This window comes from Pyrgilauda ruficollis, unplaced genomic scaffold (assembly GCF_017590135.1).
Source record: "Pyrgilauda ruficollis isolate IOZ18807 unplaced genomic scaffold, ASM1759013v1 scaffold76, whole genome shotgun sequence".
NCBI lineage: Eukaryota > Metazoa > Chordata > Aves > Passeriformes > Passeridae > Pyrgilauda > Pyrgilauda ruficollis.
Window position 1 is genome coordinate 1,780,025 of NW_024529488.1, and position 13,552 is coordinate 1,793,576.

The window sequence follows — 13,552 nt, forward strand, 5'->3', positions numbered from 1 at the left end:
AAGAAAAAAAAAAAAAAAAGGTGTCATGGTTTGACCAGGAAGTGAGGTTCTGGGAAAGTTATGGTCAAACTAATCAGTGGCCAGATTTGAAATTAGCACCTGGTGTGGCCACTGGTGACCTGGATACACCTCTGAGAACACACAGGGGTTAAAAGTAGAGCATTCCCAGAGAGACTTCCTCTTTTGAGTCCGGCCCCGGTGAGTGACCTTCTCCCCTGCCCAGCTGTGTCTGCGTGGGGCAGGGGGAGGCCATGCGGCCTGAGGGAAGGGAGGCCGGAGCCCTGCAAGATGCAGGGGTGGAGGAGACCTGGGATAGTTTGAACAGCCCCCCCATGAGAGAAATGATAGAGAGACTGTGCAGGCTGGAAATTTGATATCTCGTGCCAGCACCACGGCCAAGAAGAGAAGCAGGGGGGCAAGGTGCCCAGCTGCCAGCCAGCTGGGCTGAGCTTTTAACCTTTTTTGAACCTTTAGAAGCTGTAAAAAACACTGATCCTCCCCAGCTGAAAATTGAGAAGGGACGGAGGATGAAAAAATCTAAGAAAGTTTGAGTAGGTAAAAGAGTATCAGCAGATAAGAGCACCCGAGATAGAAGAGATGATTGGAGTGGCTTTGGCTGAACTTTTCTCTTACATAGCCACGGGCAAAGCCAATTTCTTCCTTTAATACAGAGACTGCACCTTGGGGGAGGCGGTTGGCCAGAAGCCAAGAATGATAAGGCCGCAAAAAGAAGTAAAAGGAACAAAAACTGAGAAGAGAGGGTGTAGTAGAACCCTCTGCCTTCAGTGAAGGATCTCAGTTCCTGAGCCCCAGGCCCCAGGGGAGTAAATATAAGAAAGACAGATGTCCCAAATAGTGAGAGAAAGCCATCTTCTTAGAACTGAGTGATGTATTCTTAAAAAGAACCTAAGGAGTAGTTTGGATCCATGGACAGTGGTGAGAGCACTGGACATGGAAGGAAGATGGTCACCATAGCAGATTTCTCTTTGAGCGGCTGCCGTGTGTGACATGGAAGCACAGAAGTTCTACTGTGTTTCCTAGGGAGGCCCATGGTGCAAGAAGAAGACTCCTTTCTCCTGATAAACTGGGGAGAGCTTGTGTGAAAGAAAGTATTGGACTGAGAATTGAGTGCTAGAGGAGATGTGAGTGTTAGAGAAGTGAAGAGAAGTGTTTTGAAAGTGTTCCATTGTAGACTGTTGTGTGTGTTTTCTTTCTTCTTTTCCTTTTTTGTGTCTATGTAAATTAATAAAGTGTGGTTTTTTCCCTCCATTCCCAAGTCAGAGCCTGCTTTGTTCTGTTCCCGAGTCAGATCTCACAGTAACCATTTTAGAAATACACCTTTCATAGAAGCACTAGCACTGTGCCAGAGTCAATCCATGACAAAAGGATAAAAGCAGTGGGAGAAAACAGGTATTCTCATAAAAACATACATCACAACAAATATTCAACCTGTGATCTTGAGAGATTAAATCATTCCAGGAATAATATCACTCAAACCTCGAGTTTAGTTAAGAAAAATTAACTACAAAGCTATATAAAATAATTTATTTTAACACATATCCATATATTTGCTGTAATGCTAATATATAATATGAAATAAAATTGTTATAATTTACAAGTGGGTATGATCTAGGCAGTTTTGCTGTTACAACCCAACCTGATATAGAAGGAATCCACTTCTTTCAAGGAATTTGGTCATAGTAAAGTCATGGTTTTTACTTTAATTTGTTGCGGTTTTTTTCTTTCAGGACACAATTTGGAGAATATTTGGACAATTTGGGGAAGGGCCAAAATAGAGGAATTCTGGAACAGTAACTGAGATTGAAGAACTGGGTTTACAGAAATTAGAGTTGTAATAAGATCAGCAGCAAAGATTCAGTTGGGTCCCTCAGTGTGCTGAGCTGCTTGGCTGATAGACGAGTTCTGTGTAAGGAGATGGATGATTGTAGGTGTAGCAGGGAGGTTTCTTCATTTATACTCTGAAACACTGCCTTGAATAGCTGTATTTCAGCTCTGGTATCTACGTCAGAGTTCCTGTGTAACATGAGACAAGTTGCCTCGATACTTTACAAATCTCTAAGTGTATGACACATTTTTTCAAGTGCCACTGAGCATGGGGGAATGCAGAACAGCAGAGCTCTCAGGGCTGCAGCTGAAGACAATGAGAACAGGTCTTTGACACCTTCCTGTGGCATATGACAGCGAACCACTTTGTAGCAACAAAAATTGTATCATAAGTGTTTTTCTAGTTGCTGTTAAAAGCATCCTCCCATCAGTGAAACAGATTCAAATACTCCTTTTAATTCACAGAAATATAGGAAGTTTTACGTTTAAAGCACCTAGAAAGAGTGACACATTGACAGACACCTTTAAAAAGCCTGTGAAGAAATTAATTATTCTGTCTTCACAGTAGAGTTTGAACTGTGTACAATTAAGAAGATAAAATAAATGTCAAATAACTGCTCATGTAACCAAGCACCAACTGATCATAGGTCACTTGGAAGAAAAACAAGTGCACATGTAATTACAGTATCAGAAGATATAAAGTGGCAGCTGAAATGAGATTGGAGACATAATTCTGACACTCTGTGCTGTTTAAGTGTTTGGCCTTGGAACCCCCTAATCATGTTCTTTTATCACCAAGGGTGAAGTGAATTCATTTTTTAAATCAACAGAAAGCCACTATTTAAAATAAGGCTACTGCTTGTCATTGATTAGACATAAAAGTACCTTACTCAGGACATATTCATGAAGCTCTTCAGCTACCTCACAGATAATCTGAAAACACTTCATAATGACACCAGGGTGATTAAACACCTCACCCAAGCTCAGAGGCCAGATTGGCTAAGAAATTTTGTAAATGTTCCTCTTGGTCTGTGGAGCTGTTTGTGTGAATTTTGTGAATAAATGGAGACTTCTGCCTGTACCAGGATGCTCTCAGAACCACTGTGTCTCATGTACAGGGCTGTATTTTTAAATAAAATATTAGCAACCAGGCAAGCTACTGGCTACATTGTGTAAAAAGCTTAATTTGTCTGTTTCTGGGATACAGTAAGACATATTAGCATGTATGAAAGATATTTGGCTCTCTTTTTAAATCTCTGTGTTCCTTTGTCTCCCTCTTCCAACTAGTTTGGAAGCACCAAGAAATGTTTTCAGAAGTGAAATGCACCATTTGAATATGCCATGCACAAGGCAAGACTGTTGATATTTCACTCTATCCCAGGTCAACCCCCATCTCCAGGCAGGAAAAGAGAAACTTTTTTAGAAACTTTCAGAGTTGATACTGAGCGAGCTGACACCAGTGCATCCCCAGATACCACTTGTGACAGTCCTTGCTGCACGACCAGACTTTGCACAGGCTGTTCTTCAGCCAGTTCAGTGTCACCATTGCTCCCACTCTCAGCTGACAAAAAATGGTGCCCTCTCAGCTGGGAGGGCTCAGAACCTCTAGAGAGAAGGACGCTGGTTTGGAGAGACTGTGGATGGGCAAGGGTTCTGTTTTCTGGCTGTTTATATGAACAGCAGGGGTCCTCATTAATACTGAAGCCCAGATGTATAACTGTAACAGAAGAATGGCTGCAGAATTTAACCCGACTCTTCCACCCCTCTTCATTTCTTATTAAATTGCTTCCATTCATTGAGAAAGCTATTGGCTTTTCCTCCTCCAACACAAAATCTACAGAACTTATTCATTAAAAAGGTTGGGGCAGTGGGGCAGACAGAGAAGCACGTCCTCTAGAACAGGATCCTTGTAATTTTTTCATGAATGATGTCAGTTTTGTGTCTGCGGTCACACTGTCGTGTCAGGAGAGCCATGATGTCTGAAGAGATCAGTATCAGCTTAAGGTGAAAAAAATGAAGACTCAGACCTAAGGGCCATTGCACAAACACTCACAGCCAGCTGCAGAGGAAAACAAATTTACTGAGATCTTGGCAAGAGAAAATGTTCACTCAGAAAATCAGATCTTCCAAATAAGGTGGTAGCTTGTTTTCTGGATGGTGAGAGCTATCTCTGCAGTGACAACCCTTGCAGAAGCGTCTTGAGCTGGGTCGAGAGAGATCACTCACACCTCTGCCCCTCTTAGTCCCTGTAGCCCAGCTGGCTACACTCCTATGGGACCACTCAAGCACAAGCATAATCCATCACTACATGTTTTATAAATCAAACACAAAATTTCTTCAATAGCTTAATCATGTACAAAAGGCTGCACTGCATTACTTCTTCTGCATGAATGGCTTTAAATGCCTGCTTACAAGGGATTTAGCTGTGTACTTATTTTATCAGTTCTACAACCAGGACCACCTTTGGAAGGAAAGGTCAAATTGTCCCACCAGGAGATTGACTGGTACATTTAAGCATACAAACTGGACAAGAAGAAGGTTATATGAGGAGGGTTCCTGCATCTTATAGTTGAATACCAAATGGTGAAGGTGGCCACAAGCTGAGTGTCTCACTTAGTTACAAGGGGCTCCATCATCTTCAGCCAGTCCATTGTCACCCTTCTAATGACAACTAGTTGGCAAGCTCCTGGGTTATCCGCAGATTAGTGGCTCAGGAGCGTTGGGTTCACACATAGGCACAGTTCTGATATCCAGCTGCACTATGGTAGATGGGTGGGTGGATGGATTGATTTGTTTTATCTTGAAAAAATGCAAGGCCTGGATCTCAGCCTTACTTAGAAAATATCCATACCCCATATTCAAGACAGAGCTCTTGAGAAGCTTCTCATTATCTCCAACATGATACTTTTTGTGGGCTACATACTTTTTACCCTCTTTTTCATGTGGACCTTCAGGTTATAAAACAAATTCTATTACTGCCTATAGCAGAGTATTGTGAGCACTCTGGGCAGACATAGACACAGACTGTGGGAATTAATTGGTTTACACAAGGGCTGGTGTTGAAAATGCAGCAGCAGGCTTAGCTGAAATCTGCTGCTCCACTGTCTCACAACACCTGCTCTCTTTCTAGTAGAAAGCAGCAGGAATGGGGCTTTGCACATTGAAAAAATCACTTTGGGGTTTGTAAAAGTATACTCTACTGCCAAGACAAGACTACTTTAAATTATTTGCACCAGAAGACAGATCAACAATTCCTAAGAGAAGTTTTACCCTGACATCAGAAATTAAATTTCAAAACACACTCTTCCTGAAGACTAAAGTCAGCTTTTGTAAACCAAAAGATATCACACAGTAACAGTCCACATACAGTGCATGCAAAAAAGGAAAGCATACGGTTTTTACCCAGTCTCTGGGTAATTTCTGATATATAGCTTTCAAGCGAAAGTTGAGTATTAAGCACAATTGCTGGCTAGTGGTGAGAAACCAAATGCAAGAGTCTTAGTCAAGAAACATAATTGCTCATTTGTTCTGACCCAGCAGTACTACTGACCAAAAACCTGTAGGTCACGTGTTCTGCTTGCCAGGGGACCGTGAATTAGGGCTCTGCACTGGTAAATTTTCTTCAAACAAGTTTGCTGGTTTGTAATTTGCTGTCATTTGCAAGGCTTCAGGAAATGAAAACTTACTAGGCTACAGATTTGAGTAAAGCAGAAGCTTAAAAGAAGGCAGAAAGCATAATGTGTTGGCTTACTGCAGGGCAGGCTAAGTACCTTCTTCTGGATGAAGGTAAATAAATGGATCTGAAAGGCACCAAGAAAATAATGAACACCAGTGCAGCAGATATTATGAGAGGATGCAAGAGCTAGACAAGGGGAGAAAAAAGCAAACGTATATTGGCATACATTTCAACTCATTTGGCTTCAACAGAGTACTTTTCAAGCAGGCTATGATCTCCACAGCACAGGAAGACCAGGTCCCCATGAGCACTGCTGGTAAGTACTGTGGTGACACAGTTTGCAGACATAACATGAGAGAGACTGTAAGAATCCCCCATACTAACCCATCATGTGTTTCTGCTCCCTGCAGAGCTTCACACAGATGCTGCTCCAATGGGGACCCTTTCCTCACTAGTCTTTGAACAACATTTTGTGAGATAAAACCTGAAGGCACCAGAAGGATGAGGATTTCTGCAAAGAAAATTAAAGGTGCCATGTCCTTTCCCAAAGTAGTGGCAAACTGAATAGCCCAGAGTGAGGAGAAATCAGTGTGATACCTGTTTGGTAAGTGAAATACTTAACAGACTAAAAATTTTCTTTAAGATGCTGCAAAACATAGTATCTGCAAAGCATAAGAATTTCATACACATCCGAGTTTCAGCCCAGCTCTTCACTCTCAAAATCTCCTTAAAATGATAAAATTTGGCATGCTGAGAGAAAACCTGTTTAAAAAACACACCTTGCAAATCCCTATTCTTTCTTCCCACACTATGAGAGAAACTCTTTCCAGATGAACACCTGGAATTTCCATTATTAGAGTTCACATGCAATGATAGTCATTAAAATGGTCTAATAATTATGCTGACTGTATTCAATAAGTTGTGAGAGTTACCTGCTCCTGGAGTGTTTCCTCTCCAGTGAGTACTTTTTCCCATTTCATTAAGTGCCGCTATTATTTTATTCTCTTGGTCCCAGGGAAAAGGTGTACGGAATTGAAGTGTTAGATGAAAAGCTTTTATTCCGGTAAGTGCTTAAGGGGAAACTTGCATAAACACCAGGAGAAAATAGAAATAACTCATTTCCATTCCTTTTTTTTTCTGAGGAGTGACTGATTTCTCTGTCAAACAACTTAACAAGGCTGGAACAGAAGTTGTTTCTCAAGTGAATAATAATGAGAAAAGAATGTGATTTCAGGTGGCTGTTTAATTCTGACTTACGTATTGGCCTGACTTATGTATTACCTTAGATCAAGTAGTTTTTACACTAAAATAAAACATAGGCTTGGCCCAAAAAAGTCATTGGAAAAGTCCTAGCTCTGAGTCAGGCCTGAAAAGGACTAACATCTTACTGGGTATGGTCAAAGAAGGCCACTGGGATTCTTTTGTGTTCCATTAACTTTTCTTAAAATCAATATTTTCACTTTTAAGTTTTCTTCTGTCCTTCCAATAATAGCTTTAAGGACCTCCAATGTAGTTTTTGCAGCATATAAATAAATACACAATTTCACAGCACAACTGTGAAGTTTTATTTTCTGTTTTCATATTACTTACAGACTGTAGGTATGGGAGGTGTCTTCACCTCAAAGACACCTCCCAGACCTACAGTCTGTAAGTAAATAACAATGTCTCTGATCACAGATCAGTGCAGAAATATGTAACAGTTTGTAGAATTAAAGTTGGTATGAATTCTGTTTCTGGCAGATGAGGCCAGACAGTCCATCCGCAATCCTCACACCAGCAGAATAGCTAAAAGGCTGTGATGTATTCCTTATACCTCTTTTTTGCCCATAGGACCAACAGGAAAGGGCTATAGATGTGTCTTATATTTATAAAAGGAGGGAGAAGAGTCAATGGACAGCAACCTGACCCAAGATTTAAGAAAAGTGAAGTAAGCATGAACTGAGACAAAGCATTAGCACATTGTAGCTGACATTTCCTATTGGGTGTAACACATCTGTCTGAAACACCTTTTGTTGTTACCAGCCAAGCAGTAGCCAAAAGATGCATACTGAACCCCTTATCCTTGTGCTTTTACCAAGTACCACAGTCAGACCACAGACATCTTGGCGTTTGTGAGTGTGAGAGCCTGAAAGACCTGAAATCTACAAAAAACTGAAAGATTCAGTATAATTTCAAAAAGCTTCCTTTTCCTTAAGAATGTGCAATAAATTTTGCAACAATCATCTTACACTGAAGTCATGGTCATGGAAGGGAAGAATCCACAATGTGTTGTAGAGGTGAAAACATCTAAGGGATTATAGTGATAAGGATAATCTTACAGTGATTACTATAAATTACAGAAGTTTGAGACTCAAAATCACAGGCACAGATAATTAGGGGAGAAAATTATGGCACCAGCTGAAGCTGGCAGGGTCCTGGCCTCAAAATAAAAGCTAAAGTTTTATCCATCCCACCATATGAGCCTGGAGGAGGCAAAGCAAGATAGAAAAAGAAACCCTCACAATCAGCCAAGCTGATGAAAAATGTGCATAGTTTGCCTCAAACAGGAAAAGCTATTTGGCTGCAAACATGATGGGTGTCTGGAGGGCTCCCCCAGGTCAATGGCACCTCCTCTGAGTTTCAGCAACAGAGGCCAGACTGCAACAACAGGACAATGGGAAGCAGAGCATGGAAACACAGAAAAGCTTCCTGACTCTAGAGCTAAATAAAAAAAAAAAGATCATGACAGCTCATCTGAAAGATGAATAACAGCTTATTTTTAACTATCTAAGTAACACTTTTTTATATCATGCAAGGAAAAATACCCAGCAAAAATGACATTAAACAACCATTAAGGATGCCAAAGAGCAGACAGAAATGACAGCTAATCTGGGCCTATGAAGTGACAATACTGACCCTTTTCTGCTTTTGCTTAAAATGTATTCAAATACTTCTTGTGAGCTGAGAGATTTTGGCTGTTTTCTTTTGTTTTCCTTCAGTTATTTATTTTGCTATTAAATATATTATATATCTGTTTGTTTATGGGTTTGGGTTTGTTTGTTTTTCACAACCCATTAGGTTTATAAACTCTCTTCTATATGTCTGTTTCATTTATTTGGACTACAATAGATCAGACAGGATTAGTTGCTTAGCAACTTTTCAGCGGCAGAATCTATTTTGGAGAATTTGCAATGCTCATACTAGAGGTCAGAAAATTTTATAACATCGTAAGCCAACCAGAAAATATGTTTCAACAACAAAGATTTCTTCCAAGGCTTCTATTTCAATAAAGAGGACTTCAGAATACCACCAGAATGTTCTTCTGGAAAAGGGATAACATATATTTAAAATGCAGAAAGTAATAGGAAGGCAGAAAAATATGAGTAGGTTTGGATGAAGTAGCATTATACCTTTCTTAAGTGCATTTCATATCTTCCTGCAGTGCAGCTGTACTCTTTCTTCCTACACAGGCTGCATTCTTGTATTTGGAGGAAGGATAAACAGAATTTTGCTTTATGAAAGTCTAATCAATTTTGATTTCTACCTGCCAATAAGCACAAAAGAGACTAAAAAATAATGGCACAATTAAACAAATAGAATATACCAAGGTAACAGAAGATATGTTATGCAGTGCTGAGGATGCTGTAGATTGCTTGAAAACAAATTCCCTCAGATGGCAGATTAGTTGGTGTCTCTTTTGTGATATTTCCTGATTCACAAAACCTTCTTGAATTAGTTTTGCATGACACTTAGACACTGTAGCTTGGCACATACAAACATATCGTCCTCTGGTCTTTCCCAGAGATATTTTTAACTTTTATGCTCGGATTGCAGCATGCAGTACATTACACCTGGATTCCCCAAGCCCGGAGATGAAAGGCATAAATTCTGCGATGTTTTGGGTTGCTTTATTGTTGGTTTGTTGGCTTTTTTAATGCTTGCTTTTATGTTCTTGGGATCATTATGCTTAACTGAACGAGTTAATACTTAAGTTGGTCTCTGCAGCACCCAAGAGGCAAGGGTATAACATAAACCCAAAATGCCTTTTGCACTGGCATTCAGCTAATAAAATATACATTTTAGGAATGTGCTACTTCCATCCTACTCTAAGTGTCCTTATGGAAATCATATGTAGTTCTTCATTTTTAAAACTGTAGAAAGGAACTGAATACCAAAATTGAAGTAACACAAGCTTTGTTTTAACAGAATATTTTCCAAAGTATAAGGTAAGAATCCTCCCCTAAAATTCTTCAGTGGTGTTTTCTCCTGGATATATTAACAGTACTCTGCATTCTTGGTTTGCCAAGTTCCTTTGCCTTTCTCCGGAAAAAAACTAGTTATGCTGGGCCAGGAGAGGATACACACTAACTGAAAAGCTGAAAACCACAGGAAAAATTTAGGAAAATTTTTGCTAGTGAAACCAGATATGCTCAGCAAACTTTCAAAGATAACAAGCTCCCAGCCAACTTTACAAATACTATTTTTGGCTGCTTCCTGCCTTATATAATCATTTCCCTTAGGTCAGATAGTTTAACGCATTTTTTGGACTATATGGATGACTACACAACACCTCAAGTAAGGGGAAAGACAATCAGTTCTCTTTCTTACTGTTACTTCCATCTGAGAAACTTGTTTCAAAGAAAGAGAGGAAGCCACTGCATTAATACAGTGGTCAGAAGTAGCCACCAGGTGTTGTTTGTTGGCTAACAGGGTATTGAGTAGTAATAGAGAAAAATGAGGTTTAGAGATAATTAATTTCCAGAGACAGAACACTGTTTATGAATAATAGAATTTACTCTATCTCTTTTAGGCAGCATCTTAGATGGAAATTTACATTATTCAAGGTTTTTTTGAGGAAGAGTTCACAGTAATTTTTCAGAGAGAAAACTAGTGATTTCTTCTAAGTAATCACTCATAAGAATAAAACTGCACTTTGATATTTCACTATTTTAAGTTTAGCTAAGTTTTTGATGACTATTTTAACAGAGTAAAATAATATGACTGTTGCATGGTATTAGTGCATTGGCTAGACAGCAAAAGCTCTAGTTAATGTTCCAGTAGAGTTTCGCATCCTTAAAAATTAATGAAACATTCATCTTTGTGAGTGGAACTTTCCATGCAGAATGTCACAATTATCGTTTTTGAAAAACTGAGCTAGTTTTCTTCTACTGCTTTCAAGTCCGTTAAGGGTGACTCTTTCCTTTCATTACCCTTCATTTCATTTCCTTTCATTTCCTTCATTCCAAAAGATTCAAATACACTGCAGAGTTCTTAATGGTGGGCCAATACCTCTAAAAGGTCTGACTGCAGAGCTGCACTGCAGCTGTAGGCTTTATTTGCTGGTGGCACAGGGCCTGGAGGAACCTTGAGGGATGTGGCAGGGAAATGGCAGGCTTTGCAGCCTTCCTATCAGGCACGACAAGACAAAAATCTGCACTGTCACCTCGAAAACAGTTTGTCATGCCAATTCCACCTGCTGCAGCTGATAGAGGGCTCTCTCTGCAGAGACTCAGGTCTGGCAGAAGAAGAGCCAGTTGTCTTCCAAGAGCTGCATTAAACCAATGAGCTTAAGTTATACCTGAGTGGAAAAGCTGCGCAGTAAAAAGTACTGATACCAGCTTGAAATTATCTGCATGGGAGAAAATGATGCTTTTTGCACTGAGAGAAGTGGAGCTTGGGATGCTGCATCAAAAAACACATATTATGTCCTCCGGAACAGACAGGTCCATAAACTGGGAGCTGGAAATGGATCATGTGACAGCTCCTTATTTTTACTCTAATAGCATGATTTACTTCAATCTCTTGAGTTCCTGTCCAATGCAATGAGTGTAAGTTGATAATGGAAAAAAGGCTTAGAAGGTGCCTTATGTGATTTCACAGGCAAACAGCTGGGATATTTAATGCCTGACGGTGAACACTCCCTTTGTGCTCAAACTGCACTCACTGAACAAATCTCACTTTCATGCCATCTGCTAAACACCCTTGCTCAGACTGAGTATGCAAATTGTTACTTCTCTGCATCTATTTGCCAGAACCATCCAAAATCACCAGCTTAAAAATAAATAAAGGAAATCAAAAATTTTCAGGCTGATACTTGTTTGTCATATGCTTAAATCAAAACAAAATATTCAGGACAGACGAAGGTCTTCTTATATCCAACAAGCTCAGTGTTTGCTGCACTCTTTTACTGTGATCTGAACCAGCCCATTCAGACTTCCAGAACAGTGCCACATTGGAGCTACACAGTCATTTCCCCAGCTGGAGGCAGTTTCCTAAACGCTGATTGCTCTGGGAAAGAAACAACCATATACGCCCACACTGAGAAAGCACCTTCTTCAGTAATATTCTCTGTTCAGTCCACCGCCTCATTGCATTTCCAAAAGTAAGGGCACTCCAGAAATCTGTCTCACAAAACCTTTTCCAAGCACTGCTTTAATTGTTTGGTTCATGTTTTGGCTACATCCAGTGAATTCAGCTCAACTTGGCAAGGAGTTTTTCTCACGTATATCTATTTTCCCCATATGGTGATTTACCAAAAAATTGGGCAGAAACATTAGCCAACCAAATAATAATAGTGTGGTTTTAAACATATAAATGAAGAAGGGTAAAGAGTTTTGAGACTGCCAGAAATATGTTATATAGGTGTACCAAGAGACTTTTTTTTATTATTTTTCACAGCCATTCCTGTCTTAGTCCAGAGAAGCAAAAACCTGTACCTTGTTACTGCTTACCAGTCTGACATATTATAAGTGCATGGAAGCAAATGTCATAACATGTAGAGGCTGGGGACTCATTCACTGGCTTCTCTCTATAAACTATATCCATAACTGCAGAGATTTTCAATTCCAAAATCTGATTATGATGACAGTACTCCATAGTTACTAAAACTTTGCATTCATGGAAGGCTTTAACTATTGGACCACCATGAATTAGAGGCACTTTAGGACAATATTAAGTCAATAAAAAGAAGGCTTTTCACTGACATCAATTGCACTTGTCACGAATTATAAAAAGCTGAAAGAAAGAAGACACTGCAGAAAATTGGTATGGTAATAATTCTGTCATTGGGAAAATCTGATCACATCTCAGTGCTACTCAGCATATGTACAGGTGTTCTGGTTTCAGAGCGGGCAGCGTTATTTCCCCTCAGTAGCTGTTCCTCAGTAGCTGTGTTTTGGATTCAGAATGAGAATGGTGTTGATAACACACTGATGTTTTGGGTTTTGCTGAGTCAAGTTAATCCTAAATCAAGGACTTATTTTTTCCCTGTCTCAGACAAAACTGGGAGGAAGCATAGCTGGCACAGGTGACCTAAACTGATTGAAGGGATATTCCACACCATGGGACATCATGCCCACTACATAAACTGAGGGAGTTACCCAGAGGCCATTCTGGTTTTGGGAATGGGTTGTAGCATCAGTCAGAGCAGGGAGAGCAATTGTCTTGTGCATTACTTGTTTGAGGGTGTTTCCCTGCCCAATATTATTGCTTTGTCTATTATTTACCATTTTTGTTGTATTTTATTTTGATTTTAAATATTAAACTGTTTTTATCTCAACCTACAAGTTTTACTTTTGATTCTCCATTCCACTGTGGGGTGGAATTGATAGCGAAGGGCTGAGCAAAGTGCTGCACGTTGCTTAGTCTTCCATCTGGGTTTAAAGCACAACAACAGGTCAAAGCATATTACTTAACCCACTGTACAATAGTTTTTTGGATTGTTGAGGAAATGCATTAAACCCAGACACACACATGCCCAAAGGCACACCGATGATCTTTACCAAGTGAGGTCAGATCCAGGGCTGCTTCTGGCATGATCAGACTGTGTTTTGTGTTGTCTGCACAACATACAGCACCTGTCTATGCCTCATTACTGAGGTTGCAAGATTAATGCACAGGTCCCAGAAGCAGCATAGTCTGGTTATTTTTCATCTTGTCTTCACTGAGGGAGACCACGCTGACAGCTTTTAATCTCACTTGGCATTAGCTGATCTCTTAATAGATGAGAAGTCAGAATATGTCCCACAGATATTTAACTAAAATTAAGCTTTC